Source organism: Emydura macquarii, unplaced genomic scaffold (assembly GCF_026122565.2).
Source record: "Emydura macquarii macquarii isolate MOO-44397 ecotype Brisbane River unplaced genomic scaffold, CSIRO-AGI_Emac_v2 contig_1477, whole genome shotgun sequence".
NCBI lineage: Eukaryota > Metazoa > Chordata > Testudines > Chelidae > Emydura > Emydura macquarii.
Window position 1 is genome coordinate 19,590,780 of NW_027131614.1, and position 15,450 is coordinate 19,606,229.

Sequence of the window (15,450 nt, forward strand, 5' to 3'; positions counted from 1 at the left end):
GCTGGGGATCTGGAATGGGAGCTGTCCGAGCGCCGCCTGGCAGACCTCGACCGGTGCCACCTCCTGGCATGCACTGCCTCCGGTGCCGGGGATCGATGTCGGCGCCGAGAGGGAGACTCCACGTCCTGTGCCAGAGCAGGTTGGCTCGACGACACCGACCTGGAGCAACTGCTGGGGGAGCGGCTCTGCTCTACCCTCGGAGACCGTCCGGCAGTAGATTTTCCTCCCCATACTGGGGATCTCCACCGCCATTCAGGGGGACCCAACGTGGGTTTCCCCCGTGAGACTGGCGCCTTCTCCCTCAGCGGAGCTGGGGGCGGACATGGCGTGGGCAAGGCCAACAAGGTTCTTGCTGCCTGAAAAGCCTCCTGTGTCGGCAGGGGCACTTGCCCACTCCCAGGAGTCTTAGAATATCAAACAACTTCAAACAAGGGGAATAGTACTTGCTGCAAGGAAGGCTAGTTCCAGCAACCATCAGGGGCAGAAAGAAGGAACTGAGGGAGTGTATGGCTGGCGGTGCCTCATATACCACAGCATGTACGCTGGTCTCCGGGGCGCCGGAGCCAGCCCTAAGGGGTCTGCTAAGGGGAAAAAAGTTCCGGGTAACTGTGCACGGAGGCGTGCAAACACCTATAGTGCAATGGACATGAGCAAGCACTCCAAGAGTCCCTTATTTGGACGATTGCTTACTCAAAGCATTGACTCGAGAAGAGGCACTAGAAGCTGTTCTCTTCCCACATCTAAGTTTACAAATAAATGAACAGAAATCAACATTCACACCTGTGCAGAACCTGGAGTTCATGGGGACCTACCTCGACTCTCCAGAGGCTATAGCCTCGCTGCCCCAACATTGGTTTGCGACTCTAGTAAATCTAATCATCATGACATTAGCCAGTCATCGGCCAAGACCTACCTCCAATGATCGGCCACATGTCTGCAATGATGTTTGTTGTCAAATATGCCAGACTACACATGCTATGCCTGCAAAGCTGGCTTCAGACAGTATGTTCCACACAGACACAGCATAAACAAACGTCTCACGATGCCAACTGTAGGAGTGTCCCTGTAGGGGGCAGCGCCAGGGACTCTCCCTCTGAGTCAATCTCAAAGGGAGGCCACCCCTCCCGGTGCCTACGGGTTTGGGGAGCCCTAATCAAGGAGCCACCTCCGGCCCTCAGTAGGGCGAGCCTGGGTTCAGGTTGCCCCTTTTGTTTTGGGGAATAGTCTCTCAGCCCACGGACACACCACCCGTCTAGGGTCTGGCCCACTGTCAGGAATAGACCAGCAGTGGGAAATAGCCTCAAGCCCTCAGGCCGGGCAAGGAAGCAGTCTCTTTCCTAGCTCTCGGGAGGGCTGGTAGGCAAACCCAGGTAGGCTCGAGCCCTTGGTAGGGCGAGCAGCAGTCTAAGGCCTGGCCTTTGGCAGGGCAGGGCCGAGGGACAGCAGTTTCTAGTCCTTAGCCGGGGAAGTCAGTAGTTCTATCTTCGAGTGATTGCTCATATGCATTCCAATATAGGTGTGTGCACGCCCCGTGCACAGATTCCCGGAACTTTTTTCCCTAGCAAGCCCCGCAGGGCCAGCTCAGGCGCCCCCTGGAGTGCCACGCTCATGTCGCGGTATAAAGGGCGCTGCTGGCCCCGTGGGCCCCCAGTTCCTTCTTTCCGCCTGTGACGGTTGCTGGAACTACTGCCTCTTGCTGTCTGCAAGTAGCACTCGTACCCTAGCTTGTTGATTGACTGTTCTTTAGAGTTTTAGTGTTAAGTAGTTGTTTATAGTGTTAATAGTTAAGTGTTAGATAAGTACCCCTAACGGGGATCTTTTCTTTGAGCCATGCCAGGCTCTTCAGGCTTTAAGAACTGTGATCTCTGTACTAAAGCCTTTCCGGTCAGCGACCCACACGACCGTTGCCTCCGGTGCCTCGGGGAGCAACACAGACGTGATAAGTGCCGGATCTGTAAGTCCTTCAAGCCCCGGACTCAAAAAGAAAGAGACGCTAGGCTGAAGGCTATCTTGATGGAGTCAGCGCTCCGGCCAGCGTCCGAGCCATCTCGATCACCGTCGGCACCGAGTGTGTCGTCGGTGCGGAGCGCACCTCCACCGGCACCGTCCTCGACACCGACGCCGGCACCGAAGGTGCCAAAGAAGACGGCACGGTCCCTGACCGCACCTAAGGACTCCTCCCTGCTACCGCAGCAAGGAGCGAGCAAGGAGACACCCCAGCCACGGGCCATGGAGATTACTCCGGCCTCCGTGTCTCCACGCGGGCTGCCTCCCCCGACTCCTGGGGGTGGGGGAGTGCACCTGCAAGGGCCGTCGACGCCGGAGGCGTTTACTGCGGCACGCGCCCTCATGGCCATGCCTACGCCTCCGTCCCCTCCCTCGGCCGAGGGACCTGCGTCTCGGGGCAAACCCGCGCTGGGTGGTCCCGGTGGGTGGAGACGTCCTCAATCTAAGTCTCCATCCAGACGGTCACGGAGGGTGGAGTGCGTCGACTCCCCTCCGAGCTCCGACTCTAGGTCGTCGAGCAACTCGGTACCGTGGCACCGTGGGCGGTCCCGAGTCCATCGCCGGAGTCGCCGTCGGTCCAGCTCCGACCCCGGCAAAGGCCGTAGTTCGGGCTCGCGAACTCCGGTACGGAGCCCGTCCCGGCACCGGTCCAGGTCTCTGTCCGGTATATCAAGGGACAGTAGCCCACGACCGTCGGCACCGGAAACCCGGGAGCCTCCTTCCACGCCGGCACCGATGATTTGGAGGACAGAGTCTCCTCAGCTTCGCCAGCACCGGCACCGCTCCCGCTCTAGAAGGGGTAAGCGGCACTGCAAGTCGTCCCGACGTAGGGGCAGGTTCTCGACATCATCTTCCCCGGCCTCGTCCTCCCACCGGCACCGCAGACATCGGCACCAGTCAACATCGTCGTCGTCCAGCCGCTCTCCACGTCGGAGTGGCAAGCGACGCATGGGAGGTTCTGGAGGCAAACGGGCTACGGTGCAGCAGCCATTACCCTTGCAGGCACCGGGTTGGGGCCAAGGGCCATGGCAATGGCCATATTGGGGTCCATGGAATGCTCCCATGGCCCAGGGGTCAGTGTCCTTGCAATCTGCAGGGGCTCCTCCGGTACCCCCACTGCCTAAAACACAGGGGCAGGTCTCAGAGGAGGACTCTGAGCCAGGAGAGGGACCCTCCACTGGACCCATACCTCCCTCCTCCTCCTCATCTCCAGATGAGGCGGCGGCCAGGGATCACAGGGCACCCCTGTTTGATTTCCGCGCCCATCAGGCCTCCTGAAAAGGGCAGCTGAGAACTTGGGCATGGAGTTTAAGCTCATGTCTGAGGAGGAGGACCCTTTATTTGGGCCCTCAAGGTCTGTGGGGCCATCAAGGGCTACCCTACCAGTTCATGACAGGGTCATGAAGATTGCCAGGAATCTCTGGCAGACCCCTTCCTCTCTACCTTCCACATCCAAGGGGGTAGAGAGAAAATACTATGTCCCCAAGGAGCCTTTTGAATTTTTGTGTAATCACCCTGCCCCAAGCTCTTTGGTGGTCGATGCGGCCAATCAAAGAGACCGCCAAGGGAACCAGGGGAACACTCCCAAAGACAAGGAGGGCCGGAAAATGGATTTATTTGGGAGGAAAATCTACTCTTCTGCAGCCTTGCAGTTTAGAGTAGCGAACCACCAGGCCCTGTTAGGCAAATATAACCTGAACCTCTAGGCCTCGATGCAACGGTTCGCAGCCACGTTACCGCCTGACCAAGCGGCGGACTTTGCCACAGTGCTGCAGGAGGGGGAGGCGGTGGCAAATGTGGCCCTGCAGTCCGCCAGCGATGCGGCGGACACTGTTAGCAGGGTGATGGCTTCCGCTGTCGTCATGCGCCGCTGTTCTTGGCTTCAGGCATCCGGCCTGTCCCAGGAGGTTCAACAGGCCATACAGGACCTTCCCTTCGACGGCTCGGGGCTTTTTTCGGAGAAAACGGACGAAAAACTGCATGCCCTCAAAGACTCTCGGGCTACTCTGAAGTCCCTTGGGCTGTATACCCCCCAGGCCTCAAGGCATCAGTCCCGGCCTCAAGTCCAGAGGCAGCCGCCACCCCCACTAAGGCAGGCGCCTCGACCCGCCCAACAGAGGAGAGGTCGTGAGCGCTATCGTGGGCCCAACAGAGGAGGCCGGCAGGGATCCTCTGCTGGGGGCCAGCAAGGGCCTTCTAAAGGAGGTAATGTTAATAAACGTTTTTGACCCTGTGCAGGAGGGTAGTACTCTTCCTTCTCCCCGGGATCTTAACCGACCGTTTGCAGATAGGCTCCGTCCCTTCTTCACAGAATGGGAAGCCATTACTATGGACCGGTGGGTCCTAGAGGTGATCGCCAAGGGTTATACCCTCCAGCTCACAGCTTTTCCCCCCGACTCCCGCCCTAGGATGTCCCCCATCGGGGACCCTGCCCATGTTCAGCTCTTGCTACAGGAGATTGATTCACTCCTGGAGCTGGGGGTGGTAGGGGAAGTCCTGGTGACCGAGGAAGGTCGGGGATTTTATTCTAGATATTTCTTGATCCCCAAGGCGAAGGGGGGCCTTAGACCCATCTTAGACCTACATCGTCTGAATAAGTATATCAGACGCGTTAAGTTCTGCATGGTTTCCCTCGCCACTATTATTCCGGTCTTAGACCCTGGGGATTGGTTCGCTGCCCTGGATTTGAAGGACGCATACTTCCACATATCTATATTACCCAGCCATAGAAGGCTCTTACGGTTCATGGTAGCCGGGCGTCACTACCAGTTTCGGTCCCTACCCTTCGGGCTCTCCTCAGCACCCAGAGTCTTTACTAAATGCATGGCAGTGGTGGTGGCCCACCTGCGTCGCAGCGGGATACAGGTCTTCCCCTACCTGGATGACTGGTTGATCCGGGGGAAGTCGAGGGCCCACGTGAGAAGTAGCTTACGTCTCACCTGCGAGACATGCACCAGACTGGGGTTGCTTATTAATGAACAGAAATCCACACTCTCTCCAGTACAAAGTATAGAGTTTATTGGAGCTACATTGGATGCGGTACAGGCCAGAGCCTTCCTCCCGCAGACTCGGTTCGAGGCAATGGCGGCCATTATCTCCGATCTCCACAGGTCCCCCACGACGACGGCCAGACATTGTCTGCAGCTGTTGGGACATATGGCAGCCTCCACATATGTAGTGAGGCTGGCTCGTCTTAGGCTTAGGCCTCTACAGGCATGGTTAGCCTCGGTGTATGTGCCAAACAGACATTCTTTAACTAGAGTGGTCATGGTTCCCCCACAGGTGCTGTCCTCCCTCAATTGGTGGAGGGACCCAAGGGAAGTGATGAAGGGAGTCCTGTTCAGAGACCTAACCCCGTCGGTGACGCTCATCACAGATGCATCCGATATGGGATGGGGAGCCCACATCAGTCACAATCGGGGCACCCAGGGGCTGTGGTCGCCCGAGGAAAGGGTGCGCGAGCTCAGAGCGGTCCGCTTGGCTTGCAGGGTTTTCCTTCCATTCCTGAAGGACAGGGTGATCCAGGTCCTCACGGACAATACGGCAGCTATGTTCTACGTGAACAGACAAGGGGGAGCACGCTCCTCGGCTCTCTGCCAGGAAGCTATCCGCCTGTGGGATTTTGCGGTGAGGCACGATTTTCACTTATCTGCCTCTCACCTCCCTGGGGTCAGGAACAATGAGGCGGACCGCCTCAGCAGGTCATTCTCACCCCGCCACGAATGGTCCTTACACCAGGACATAGTGACTTTAATCTTCCAGAGGTGGGGTGTTCCCCATCTAGACCTGTTCGCATCAGCCTGGAACAGGAAATGCCCGAGGTTTTGCTCACTCAGGGGTCGCGAGCCGGGCTCGTTGTCAGATGCATTCCTGATAGACTGGACAGGGGGCCTAATGTACGCATTCCCCCCCATTCCGCTCCTGCCCCAAGTCCTTCTCAAAATCAAGAGGGACAGGGCGAACATCATCCTTATCGCCCCAGCGTGGCCGAGACAGCATTGGTACAGCATGCTGCTCGACCTCTCCATCACTGAGCCGATTCCGCTACCCACACGATGCGACTTGATCTCCCAGGACCAGAGGCGCTTGTTGCACCCGGACCTGGACTCCCTCCACCTTACTGCCTGGAGACTGTGTGGCTGACGGAGGGAGAGAGGGCCTGTTCCCTACAGGTCCAGCAGGTTCTCCTGGGTAGCAGAAAACTATCCACGCAGGTTATGTACAGGGCTAAGTGGAGGAGGTTTTCGGGGTGGGCAGAATCTAAGGGTTTACAGCCGAGTCTCTCACCCATACAGGCTATCTTAGAATACCTACTACACCTTAAGCTGCAGGGCTTGGCCCTGGCTTCCCTCAAGGTACACCTGGCAGCCATTTCGGCTTTCCACCAGCCGATGGATGGGTGGTCCCTATTCTCTCACCCCATGTCAGTTAGGTTCCTTAAGGGGGTGGAGAGGACCTTCCCTCAGGTCCGGGACCCGGTGCCGCCATGGGACCTCAACTTGGTCCATAACATGTTGATGAGACACCCCTTCGAGCCCATGGCCACATGCTCCCTTCTCCTTCTGTCTTGGAAGGTAGCCTTCCTGGTGGCCATTACCTCAGCTAGGAGGGTCTCTGAACTAAGGGCACTGACCTCGGAGCCCCCCTATACTGTTTTTTATAAGGATAAGTTCCGGCTCAGGCCCCACCCAGCATTTATGCCTAAGGTGGTGTCCCAGTTCCATTACAATCAAGATATTTTTCTTCCTGTGTTCTTTCCAAAACCCCACGATTCGGAGGAGGAAAGGAGAGGACATTCGCTGGATGTCAGGCGAGCCTTGGCCTACTATATTGAGCGGACCAAGCCTTTCCAGAAGTCGACACAGCTCTTCGTGGCTGTAGCGGACAGGATGAAAGGCTCACCTGTCTCCACCCAGCGAATCTCCAACTGGATTACCGCCTGCATCAAAGCATGTTATGAGCAGGCAGGGATGCCCCTTCCAGGTGCGGTGAGGGCACACTCAACTAGAGCCCAGGCCTCCTCCGCGGCTTTCCTGGAACGGGTGCCCCTGCAGGACATCTGCAGAGCAGCGACCTGGTCGTCTGTCCATACGTTCACGTCGCACTACGCCATCGTGGAGCAGGCAAGGGAAGATGCGGGGTTCGGCAGAGCCGTGCTGTCAAGAGCAGGTCACCGATAACTCCTACCCACCTCCAAGGTATGGCTAATTAATCACCTATATTGGAATGCATATGAGCAATAACTCGAAGATAGAAAACAAGGTTACTTACCAGTAACTGTTGTTCTTCGAGATGTGTTGCTCATATCCATTCCAAACCCACCCCCGTCCCCGCTGTCGGAGTCGGCAGAAAGAAGGGACTGGGGGCCCACGGGGCCAGCAGCGCCCTTTATACCGCGACATGAGCGCGGCACTCCAGGGGGCGCCTGAGCTGGCCCTGCGGGGCTTGCTAGGGAAAAAAGTTCCAGGAATCTGTGCACGGGGCGCGCACACACCTATATTGGAATGGATATGAGCAACACATCTCGAAGAACAACAGTTACTGGTAAGTAACCTTGTTTTTATGGACTGTTGGTCTGGGAAGGCCGGCAGAAGCACACGCAGATGCTGAAGATCTTAGCAGGGTGAGCAGCAGTCTGTGGCCCGGCCCTTAGGCAGGGCAGGACAGGCAGTAAGGGACAGGTTCTGGTGCTAGCCGGTCAGGGTGAGGGAATGGGGGAGGGGGACGCAGGCCTACCTGTCTCCACTGCATTCCAGCCCAGGGCCCTGTCAGTGATGGGGTGTTCCGTCACTGGGTCGGCTTCCCTAGGCTCCTTCCTCCCGCCCTCTGTTTAAAGTACCTGGGCTCTGTCGCCTTCCTCTGGGTTGCTGGGTTCGAGGGGGTGTGGGAGTCCCATGAATCCTTCCCTGTCAACTGGCGGTAGCTCCGGAAACTGCGCAGGGTCCTCTGCAGAGGGCAGTTCCTCCAAGTCCTCCGATCCCCAGGCAGTGGGCAGCGCCGGCAGGTTCTCTGGGTCTCAGGCAGTGGGCAGCGCCAGCAGGTTCTCGGGATTGCAGGCAGCTTGGGCAGTTCTCCCTCCGAGTCCCAGGCAGCAGGCAGCTCAGGCAGGGCTTCCTCCGGGTCCCAGGCAGCAGCAGCTCCTCCGGATCGGCAGGTCCCCACGCCGTGGGTAGGTCCAGTAGCTTCCTCTCTGCGTGGGCCTCTGGTATGGTCGTAGGCTTGAGCCCCAAGAGAGAGGTATCCTTCTCCCTTGGCCTCCGGGGCCTGACTGAGCTAGCAGGCCTGGTTTTTAAAGGCCTGGCCCTGCCCACCTGCTTCCGGTCAGGTGATGTCAATTTGGGTTCTAAAGGCCTGGCCCCGCCCATCTGCTTCCGGTCAGGTGGTGTCCTTCCGGGCTCAAACCCCCAGGGTGGGTTTGGCTCTCCTCTGAGTCAATCTCAGAGGGAGGCCACCCCTCCCAGCTACACCAACCAAAGTAAAAAAAAAATTCTCTACATCGATGGACACAGCCAAACAATGTTTGTGCAGGAGTCCACTTTGCACAGAACCTTCTAGTGATGATACTCACAATGGATGCTTCCCAGGTAGGGTTGGGGGGATGCACTTTCACAATCACACAGTCCAAGGCTGCTGGTTCCCACTGGAATCCACACGACACTTAAACCTACTGGAGCTACAGGCAGTTTGCAATGCATGCTCACACTTTCTACCCATGATCAAGGATAAGGCCATAAAGATTCTCACAGACAACATTGCTTGTATGTTTTATATAAATTGACAAGGCCGGAGATGGTCACATGTCCTATGCACAGAAGCCATACTACTATGGAACTGGTTCATCAGCCACAACATTGACATCTTAGCCTTCTACCTACCAGGATGCCAAAACACCATTGCAGATGCACTGAGCAGAAAATTTCCCCAGGACCATGAGTTGGAAATAAACACCGGAATACTATGGAGCATATTCAAACAATGTGGGTTCCAAACTACAGACCTTTTTTGCGACAAACTAAAATGCCAAGTGCCTACACTTCTGCTCCAGAGCAAGATTGGGACCCCGCTCTCTAGGAGATGCTTTTCTCCTCATGGGATGGATCCCTACTGTATGCCTTTTCTTAGACCCCTCTGCTATCCAGGGCCATGCACAAGATCAGGACAGACAACTCTAGCATCATCTTGATAGCCTCCTTATGGCCTAGACAAACATGGTTTCCTTAACTCCTAAAAATGGCTGTGTGCCCACCATGCACTCTTCAACTTCTACCACATCTTCTGTCCCAGGATATGGGCCAGGTCCTCCACCAGAACCAGGCAAGACTCCACCTTAAGGCCTGGCTACTCCATGGTTCTAAGACAATGAAAATACCTGTTCAGAGGAGGAAAAAGACCTTCTTTTAAACAGTCGAAGACCAACTATGCAACATGCATACCTACACAAATGGAAGAGATTCAATACATGTTGCCAAAATAGATGAATCATGGTGACTTCCTCTCCTCTAACACTGCTACTGGACTATATATTGGAACTTAAGAAATCGGGTCTCTCCATGAGCTCAATCAGAGTACAACTTGCAGCAATCACAGCGTTCCACCACAAGGTGGACGAGTTCTCGATCTTTGCCCACCCAATGACCAAACATTTTCTCAAGGGCCTTCATAACCTTTACCTTGAAATATGAGACCCTGCTCCATCATGGGACCATCTGGGATTGCAAGGCATTACTGGGCCCCCCTTTGAATCACTAGCAACCTGTTCACTTCTCCACCTCCCGATGAAAGTGGCCTTTCTCATCACTATCACACCCTCCAAACGAATGGGGGAAGTGGAGGTCCTCATGGCACACCTCCCATACACAACTTTTTTCAAAAACAAAGTTACCTTAAGACTACATCCTAAGTTCTTCCCTAATGTTGCTTCCTCATTCCATCTGAATCAGCCCATTTCTCTCCCATTTTTCTTCCCAAAACCTCACAAAAATAAACGAGAAGCCAGCACTCCACACCCTGGGCATCTGAAGAGTGCTAGCTTTTTACATCTAAAGGACAAAGACTTTCAGAAAATCACCAAAATTATTTCTTTCCATCATGGAACACTGTAAGGGAGATGCCATATCTAAACAGAGACTGTCTAAATAGATTTCCAGCTACATTGACTTTGTTATCGTCAGCAACAGCTACAGTCCCCCCCGGGATCTGTACACACTCCACCAGAGCACTATCTGCTTTGATAGCCTTCCTCAACAATGTTCCCATATGGACGTCTGCAAAGCAGCAACATGAACATCAGCCTATACGTTCATGCAACATTATCCCATTGAGCAGCATTCATCATCAGATGCTCTATTCCAACTTGTGGTTTTATCATCCTTCGTGACTGCTATTCTGAAGCCCCTCCCTTCCACTGAGGGGCTCTGCTCTACAGTCACCCAAAGTGGAGCACCCACAGGGACACTCCTCAAAGAAGAGAAGGTTACTCACCCTGTGAGGTAATTGAGGTGCTTTGAGATGATTGTCGCTGTGGGTGCTCCTCCCTCTTCCCCTCTACTTTGGAGTTTTTCATGCTAGACACTCTGCAGTAGAGAAGGTAACTGAGCAGGGGTTGGTCGCACAGTGCTATGTGACCGCCAAAGGCAGTGCAAGACTGGGAGAACACATGAGCAGCCCAATCAGGAACTGTTACTACAAATCTCCGGTTACAAGTGCAGGGGTGCTTAAGCACATACTGACAGTAAGTATGAACCTAAGTACCCATTGACTTAATGACACTTAAGCAGTGGCTTAAGTTCCCTCCCAAATTGACACCATAACTGTTTGTTTATTATTGTTGGTTTTCAAAGGAAACTATTATCGTGACAGCTAGCCACTGTAAGTGATGTACTATTCTTCTTGAAGTGGATTCCACACACGCACTTTCCCCAGACAAGTTTTTTCCCATACCCTTTACAACCTTGGAAAAAGGAAATTAATGATTCTGCTATGTGCATGCTCATGCAATACAAAGATGTAAAGATTAATTACTCTCTTTCCTTTTCTCTTAACAGACAAAGACTGCAGTCCAGTCTCTAATACAACACCACCAAAAAATACCAGGCAGCGTATTAAAGGCTTTAATGGAACGATTTGATAAACAGAAGAAAAAAGACTAGAATGTGTTTTACAAACTTTAATTACATTAGTTGTAAAATATTATCATCTTAAATTATGTATATTTCAGTAATTTGGGATTTGTAAATCCATCATAAAAAGCAATGTTTCACAGAAATGATTGCTCAAACCATTGCCATTTGATGTTATATTTTTAATTTGCATGTTTCTGTGTAGTTGAACAAGAGGAATGTGACCAACAGATTATCCTAGGTTTTCCATTGTCAGATTTAGGGTTCAAACCTGTAGGTTTATTGACTGAAGCAAAATTCCAATTGAATTCAATAGGAGTTTTGGTCTGAGTAAGGACTGAAAGACTAGGCTTTCTGACTGGGAAATAACATATTAAATATGTATTTGCATATAGTGAACTAAATGCTTAACCATTTGGAAAGTAGGAATTAGGTAATATTGCCTTAATACTACAGCTTTCAGGATATTTAAACTTACCACAAATAGGATGCGCTCCATATGTTACATTTTCAGTGTTTCACCACTTGTAACAATAAAAACACCTCTAAAGAACTTGTGATTTTCTTTCCATGTTTGTCTGACATTAAACTTTGTTGTTTGAACTCCTAGATACATTTTACACAGCTGAATTAAATTATTAGATCCCAGTCCTGCAATCTTTATTCAGGCAAAACTCCTGGAACCTCATTCAAATGACTAAACTAAATCATTATTGATTTGAAGCACTAACTAGCACAGGAATTGTTCAGATTACAAATATTAATTCCTACAATTACAGCCTGAACTGCCAGTGACACACCTCAGTTGGGATGGGGGGAGAACTATGAGAAAAAAATGTATAGTCCTCTTTTTAGTAAGACAATCAAATTCTTGTTCCATTTTAAATTAACCCTCTTGCAATATGCCCAATATTATAATAGTTATACCATGGTGTCAAGAATAAAGTTCTGTATAATAGGGGCTCAGTCCTTCTCTTGAAATCTGTAGATTCCGATTGGCTTCAACAGGCATTTGGTCAGGTCCCAAAGGATCAGTTTGAAAAAATATTTGAGGACCAACAATGTGAAAACACACCTAGCACAAATCTTTAACTTTGTGATCTCTTGAAAGTTTAAGGAGACAGTTCAGTGTTGCCATTTCTTGTGATTTTTATTGTGATTTAATGTTTTACTTAAAACCCCAACTCCTGAAGACAATGATTGTGAGAATTTCAGCTTTCATTTTAAAAACATAAGTTTCTACCTATCATGTTTGTAGAAGAAAAGCTTAAACTGTGATCTGAGATCACTCTAAAGGCTCAAAAAACAGAAGGCAAATAAAAATATCTGAATTATTTTTAAAAAATCATGATTTTTAAGCCAATCTTATGATTTTTTAATGTCTGGGGTTAACAGTACAGTACAGTACTCAAATGGAAATATTTTAAAAATCTAACTTTTTATTATTTTTGTATTTCTCTCAGGCTGGACGATTAAAATATTAGTCTCACTTTTTTGAATGTCAAGTTTTGAGTCAATTTCATTTTCAGTTTCTAGCACAATGTTAGGGTTCCAAATCTTGCAGGGGGCGAAAGGATATTTAGTTTTAAAATATATATGGTATATGTCTTGGAAACATTCACATTGAATTTAGGTTATTATATTTAGGTTAGCTTATTTATAGAACACTTAAATTTGGAGCAAAATTTGACATGGCTGTGTCCCTTTAACATATTAAAACACAAGATCATAAAAATTGTCATCACTACTTCTTGACTGTTTAATATATTTCTTATCTGTATAGGTTTTTTATATTCAATTCTGTATTTATTAAATGTACTGTATAGGGAATAATAAAATGGAAGTTTCAGCCTGAGTTAGACTTGTTTTGTTTTTACTTTTGAAATGATGTCTATATATAGATTTGTCCCTCAGACACAGCTTGCATAATTGTATTTACCAAAGAAGTTGCAGCCAATGGCCATAGTTTCTTTGCACTTTTGAACTGACCATGTGTGATGAACGCCTGCTTTTACTTCAAGAAAGAGTGAGCAGTTTTCTGCACAAGCACTGCACCCAGGGGAAAGGATATAGAATCATAGAGTTGGAAGGGACCTCAGGAGGTAATGCCTAGTGACAGAGAAGACAGACATTTCTCTTTTTATTAAGACTTGTTTCTGCCTTAAAATGCATTTTGTTTTTAAGTTTGATAAGATTTTTTTTTAAATGCCCCAAAGAGAAGTCCAGTTCTTTTCAGCCTTTATCTTGAAGGGACCTGCTTTGCCTGCTATAGTGGCATTTCAGTATGAGGTGCACTGCTGTGAACAGGCTTGTTGTTGCATTGTTCTCATGTTCATTTGTGTTCATATGGGAATAATTACTATTTAAAGCATTTTGGGTTGAGATTTCAGCACAATGGTAGGGAGGTAAAACAAGCCTAAGCCATCTGTCTGCCTCCCCCAAACTGGATTGACTGAGAGCTGAATCAGCCTCCAGTATAAGTTATAGTAGTTCAAACTTGCATCACTTGATCTGCCCTCTTGGCACCCTTTAATGGCTCAGGATCACTGGAACACATGATACTCAATCTCTGCTACTTAACCAAAACATGCCCCTTATTCCCCCAACACAGTGGTAGCAATTGTGCTAAAGTGTAAATAGGCCACTGGTGATTTCATCACTGTTTTGTTCAATGCTAGGCATAAACTCCTGAGTGACTTCCACCAGTGCTATCTCCTGTGAAACTGCACTGACTGTGAATTAGGCTGATATTTTTCCTAGCATAGACAACTATTTTTCTTTGCTTACTGATCATTGGATGTTTGCAGCACTTGTGCTTTTATACACTGGTATAAATCCCTTTAATTTGGGCTATAATAACCATTACTAACACTTGCAATTGCTGTCTTATTTTACACAGTTAAATGCTTTATGATCGGCAGCTAGGGTTACATTATATGATTAGAGAACTGCCCACATGTCCATCCAAAATTATTTTTTATGCACTCAGGGAATATTTCTTCAATAATATTTGAATACTCTGTAATTTGTTTAATAGAATGGCATTTTTGTAGTATTTTTTAAAAGCTGGCATACGGTTAGAAAAGTGATTCTATAATAATAACGTATCTGATCTGCTTTCTGAGTCTCACGCTGCATTTCTTGATAGAACCAAGTTTTTGCTGCTATCGGCACCCTCCAGAACAGGCTTTCTTCCAAAGGGACTTGTGCAGAACAACACAGTTGTCAGCTCACTTTTGATGCCTGAATCTGTGGTTGGTGAGGACATTATACACAGCAGAAAATACCTTGCTTGATTTTTAGATAGAGTGAATTTGCAGTGTTGCCAACTAAACAGTTTTCACCTTTCTGCTGCTGTTTGTGCTACATCAGTCTCTGCTGCTCTGCATGCTCTGGAAAGCTTGGGCACAGGGAACATCTCAGACTGTTAAATAACAAGAGGACGAGAATGCTCTTTTGGAACCTGGACTTATTGGGCCACCACAGCTTTGAAAACAGAATATAAGGCATCACAGGATGTTAAAGATAAGAACAGCGACCGGGACAGTAGGGCATATGGCAAACTAAACAAAAATAGAGTGTGGGTTTTTCTTTATAACAGTGATGAGTGTTTTGGTACCTGCTTACTGGCATTTATACTGCTAAGCTAGGATTTTTTTTAAACCACCCTAAAATTAAGCTCCAAAAATCCATATTATTAAAAAATACGGATTTGGGATCTTAGCACCAAATTCTTCTCTTTGAAAATCTTGCAGGTACCAGCTTCCTCCCCACCCCTGAAAAGACATGAGTAAGGAATCTTTACTGCTACTAGCAGATATAGCATTTTTCCTCTTCCGCTGTGAAGTTTAGGGGACCCTTGAAAATGGGCACTTTATGCTATAAGAATGTCTTCCCCAAGAATATTTTCCCAGTTTTTGCTGGGTAACTGAATTTAGCACGTCCTCTGGTCCAAACCAGTTCGATTCTTAGGCTGTTTCTGACATCATATGATGATTTGCTTGCTTGTGTAGATATAGGCTGTAGGCAGTAGCTCTACATCTACAAAATTGTCAGACTAAGGGAAAATCTATGCTACTAAATGAAGTTGACCTAAGTTATGTTGACATACAGTCACTGCAGTAATTGAATCGGTTTTAAACGCCCACACTACATTCCTTGTGTTGGTGGTGTGCGTCCTCACCAGGAGCGCTTGCACCAATTTAACTGCCAGTGTGGGGCATTATAGGACAGTTTCTGAAAGGCAGCAACAGTTGAGGTAAGCAAAGCAGTGTCTATACTGACATTGCATTGACCTAACTACATCGTCTTAAGTGCTACGTCT

General features: G+C 49.5%; 1 pseudogene; it reads left to right on the forward strand.

The window, feature by feature from the left end:
* LOC137156853 (DGAT1/2-independent enzyme synthesizing storage lipids-like) overlaps positions 1-12,982 on the forward strand; it is a 45,424-nt pseudogene extending 32,442 nt beyond the window's left edge.
* Positions 12,983-15,450: the final 2,468 nt, after the last annotated feature.